Here is a 5,000-nt window from a genome sequence, read left to right as displayed (position 1 = left end):
TATCGGCTGCCGAGCCGGAGCCCGAACAACTTGGACTTTCACCTCTAATTTATATCAACTCACCACTCCCCGAGGGATCCGCAGAATTGCTTCTGGGTCCCGTATCGTTATTTGCGATTCGTGTTTGCATTACACTACATTGAACTATTCCAACTTGTTTATCCGCATGGCGAACATTTGCTGCATTGAACATTTAAGTTCCACTTCGCTCTCCCCTACGTGGGTCTGAGCTTCGCTCTCAGGGAAAAAATATGCCACATTTGGTAGGGAAACCCGGTTTCATCACGCTATGTGCCCTGCACCACCAGCTTAGCGTGAATGCTTCGAGTTTCCCTAAGAAGTTCGATTGGTCTTGCAGAGTTTAAAGACAACGAAGCTTAGTTTCAAGCAATGATTTAATATACGCGTATTAAAAACCCTTAACTGTTACAACTTTTATGCTTGAAACCATCGCAACGAAGTCTTTGGGTCCGTAGACCCGTGATGTACTGCTCCAGGAAACGTTTTGAAAGAGTGGAAACTCAAAATCATAGGTTAAGATCATCGGCAGAACCCACCAGACACCACTTTTGCTTCATAAGTTCGGCCTATAGTCATATGACGATTTTCATCGGGGAGGGGACGTATGACCCAAACGGGGGCTTATATGACCCACGGACACTGCAAACCATGCTCCTACGACTAAATAGAGGTTAAAACTACGATTTGGTGAAATCTTCATTTTTGACCTCGAAGCAAGGTACCTTCCCTATAGTAGGCAATGAGTAAATGATCATAATCCCAGGAGGGCAAAAAATGGGAACCCGAGAGGAAAGCGCTGTTGGCGCGCCTAAGCTAGTGGCCCGTAGAGTAAAAAGGGTACCCCCAACAAAGTTGTCGTTTGACGTTCTGGTTGCACTTTTTATCATCTAAAATCAGTTTTCTACACGTTTTGAGGGGTTTAAGCAAAAAAAAAAATTTCGACTACTCGAGCTCTCTGGCCCGTTCGGTGCACATTTTTGAAAAAAGCTAGGGAGCTGCCCCTAGGTTCGGGGTGTCACAAAATGTTGAAAAGTGGTCGAAAAACCACTATCCAGAATCGGATGTAGAATCATTAGACGAACTTAAAATTGTTCTACGACACCCATCTGCGACGTTTAGTATTCGAGTTATGGCCCGTACCAGGTCTGACCGAGCAATTTTTGTTCCGCGCACTTTGTGCACCGTACACGTTGATGTTTGTATGAAAAAGTACCCTACCTAGGGACGCGTATAGCAAATTTGTACCCCCGGGCATGTTGTCGATTGACATTCTGGTTGCACTTTTCATCATCTAGGGTGCGTTCCTGACACGTTTTGAGGGGTTTTAGCAAAAAAAAAATTTTCGACTACTCGAGCTCTCTGGCCCGTTCGGTGCACATTTTTGAAAAAAGCTAGGGAGCTGCCCCTAGGTTCGGGGTGTCACAAAATGTTGAAAAGTGGTCGAAAAACCACTATCCAGAATCGGATGTAGAATCATTAGACGAACTTAAAATTGTTCTACGACACCCATCTGCGACGTTTAGTATTCGAGTTATGGCCCGTACCAGGTCTGACCGAGCAATTTTTGTTCCGCGCACTTTGTGCACCGTACACGTTGATGTTTGTATGAAAAAGTACCCTACCTAGGGACGCGTATAGCAAATTTGTACCCCCGGGCATGTTGTCGATTGACATTCTGGTTGCACTTTTCATCATCTAGGGTGCGTTCCTGACACGTTTTGAGGGGTTTTAGCAAAAAAAAAATTTTCGACTACTCGAGCTCTCTGGCCCGTTCGGTGCACATTTTTGAAAAAAGCTAGGGAGCTGCCCCTAGGTTCGGGGTGTCACAAAATGTTGAAAAGTGGTTGAAAAACCACTATCCAGAATCGGATGGAGAATCATTAGACGAACTTAAAATTGTTCTACGACACCCATCTGCGACGTTTAGTATTCGAGTTATGGCCCGTACCAGGTCTGACCGAGCAATTTTTGTTCCGCGCACTTTGTGCACCGTACACGTTGATGTTTGTATGAAAAAGTACCCTACCTAGGGACGCGTAGAGCAAATTTGTACCCCCGGGCATGTTGTCGATTGACATTCTGGTTGCACTTTTCATCATCTAGGGTGCGTTCCTGACACGTTTTGAGGGGTTTTAGCAAAAAAAAAATTTTCGACTACTCGAGCTCTCTGGCCCGTTCGGTGCACATTTTTGAAAAAAGCTAGGGAGCTGCCCCTAGGTTCGGGGTGTCACAAAATGTTGAAAAGTGGTCGAAAAACCACTATCCAGAATCGGATGTAGAATCATTAGACGAACTTAAAATTGTTCTACGACACCCATCTGCGACGTTTAGTATTCGAGTTATGGCCCGTACCAGGTCTGACCGAGCAATTTTTGTTCCGCGCACTTTGTGCACCGTACACGTTGATGTTTGTATGAAAAAGTACCCTACCTAGGGACGCGTAGAGCAAATTTGTACCCCCGGGCATGTTGTCGATTGACATTCTGGTTGCACTTTTCATCATCTAGGGTGCGTTCCTGACACGTTTTGAGGGGTTTTAGCAAAAAAAAAATTTTCGACTACTCGAGCTCTCTGGCCCGTTCGGTGCACATTTTTGAAAAAAGCTAGGGAGCTGCCCCTAGGTTCGGGGTGTCACAAAATGTTGAAAAGTGGTCGAAAAACCACTATCCAGAATCGGATGTAGAATCATTAGACGAACTTAAAATTGTTCTACGACACCCATCTGCGACGTTTAGTATTCGAGTTATGGCCCGTACCAGGTCTGACCGAGCAATTTTTGTTCCGCGCACTTTGTGCACCGTACACTTTGATGTTTGTATGAAAAAGTACCCTACCTAGGGACGCGTAGAGCAAATTTGTACCCCCGGGCATGTTGTCGATTGACATTCTGGTTGCACTTTTCATCATCTAGGGTGCGTTCCTGACACGTTTTGAGGGGTTTTAGCAAAAAAAAAATTTTCGACTACTCGAGCTCTCTGGCCCGTTCGGTGCACATTTTTGAAAAAAGCTAGGGAGCTGCCCCTAGGTTCGGGGTGTCACAAAATGTTGAAAAGTGGTCGAAAAACCACTATCCAGAATCGGATGTAGAATCATTAGACGAACTTAAAATTGTTCTACGACACCCATCTGCGACGTTTAGTATTCGAGATATAGCACTTTGTAGGTCTGACCGAGCAATTTTGTACTAAAATGTATGGTGAACATGTAATTCATTAAATAACATTGACTTGCATCGTGCCCTACTTCATCGGCACAGCTGTTATTGACTATCTTTAGTGGAAATGGATTGAGTTTGACCATTTTAAGCCCATTTCCTATGCCGTGCACCAACATTGTGTACCGATCAGGGAAAGTACGCTACGTACGCGTTCATGGATGTCGATGTTGGTACAAGTTGCCGGTCGGGATAGCCGTGCACCAAAACTGTGTACCGATCAGGGAAAGTACAAGACGGAGGGTGCAGCTCGAGCGTACGCGTTCATAGATGTCCATGTTGGTACACTTGCACCAAAATTGTGTACCAATCAGGGAAAGTACAACACGGAGGGCGCAGCCCGGGCGTACGCGATCATGGATGTCCATGTTGATACAATCTACGTGTACGTTCTTAGTTTTTGTATCAAAAGTTGCAATTAAGTGCTTGTATGCTTAAAATGCTTATCTCAACCGGTCACCTTTTGGCCTGTCCTTTTATAACAGAAACCTAGAAAGATACTCGATATTTTTGTGTTGTTCCATTAGCCCGGGACGACGAAATGAGCTATGTGCACATCGTGCAGAAAACTGTCTTCGCCACGCATGTTTTTGTCTATCCACTCATATAATCACCCACATTTGTGTTCAACACGGACGGCGCAGCCCGAGCGAACGCGTTAATGTTTATGTTTGTACACACTGCTTGTACGATTCTAGGATTTGGTAATTGCGTCACAGTGCCCGACCGTCGCGGACACCATTCTTGGACAGAAGTCCTAGTACGTAGAGTACTTTCCCTAGGTATGTGCTCGTTCGTGACTATCGTTGCGTGCTTACGGACACGCTTGGGTATGTTTACCATACAAGGTTTACTAGGGAAACCTGGGAAGGACGCTTGCCCTCCCGTCGCGGACACCATTCTTGGAAAGAAGTCCTAGTACGTAGCGTTCCTTATTTTACTTGATCAGTTTGTAATGCATTCGCTTTGTTCCATCGACTTCTGCTACTGCTCACTAAGGGGTGTTCGTTTGCGATGTGTACGATAAGCAACTGTCTATCCTAACCAGCAGTTAATCAACACTTTTCACCCAAGTCATAGGAACATAGAGTACTTTTCCTAATCGGTACACAATTTTGGTGCACCTCTAACCTGGCCGGCACTTTATCGTTACGTTTTGTGCATAACCTAGGGACGTGGTGTAAGTTTCATGATTTTTATGTTTGATTCGGTTTATTATGATTGAAAACTACGCTACGTCCCAGAAATTTGAACTCGACTACTTCATCCATGTGGCGCCAAAAGCTACTGGGCAACGCCTAGCTAATGCCCCATTTGTACTTCAATTTGCATAATCAATTTTGAAAAATACGCTAAGTCCCAGAAATCTGAACTCGAATACTTTTGCCACGTGGCGCAAAAAAGCTACTGAGAAACGCCTAGCCTTTTACCCATTTATAATTTAGTTTTCGTTATTAGTTTTGAACAATACGCAAAGTTCCAAGAATCTGAACTCGAATACTTTTTACATGTGCCGCCAAAAGCTACTGAGCAACGCCTAGGTTGATACATTTTTGGTACATGGAGTGTATGCATGCAGGATTACTGCCGTGCTGGACCGAAAAATCGAACTTGCTACTAGAACGTAAAGTAATTCCCCTAGATAGGTGCTTTTGCATACCTCTGATCGACCACCATGCAACACGCGTAGCGACACGCGTAGCTAGGCTTGCCCAACCAAATTTCCTACTATAGCACCAAATTGCACACTTTCAGGGGTATAATT

The sequence above is a fragment of the Anopheles gambiae genome (assembly GCF_943734735.2).
Source record: "Anopheles gambiae chromosome X unlocalized genomic scaffold, idAnoGambNW_F1_1 X_unloc_92, whole genome shotgun sequence".
Classification (NCBI taxonomy): Eukaryota; Metazoa; Arthropoda; class Insecta; order Diptera; family Culicidae; genus Anopheles; species Anopheles gambiae.
The sequence above is the reverse complement of the archived record's forward strand: the minus strand, read 5'-3'. Positions refer to the sequence as shown.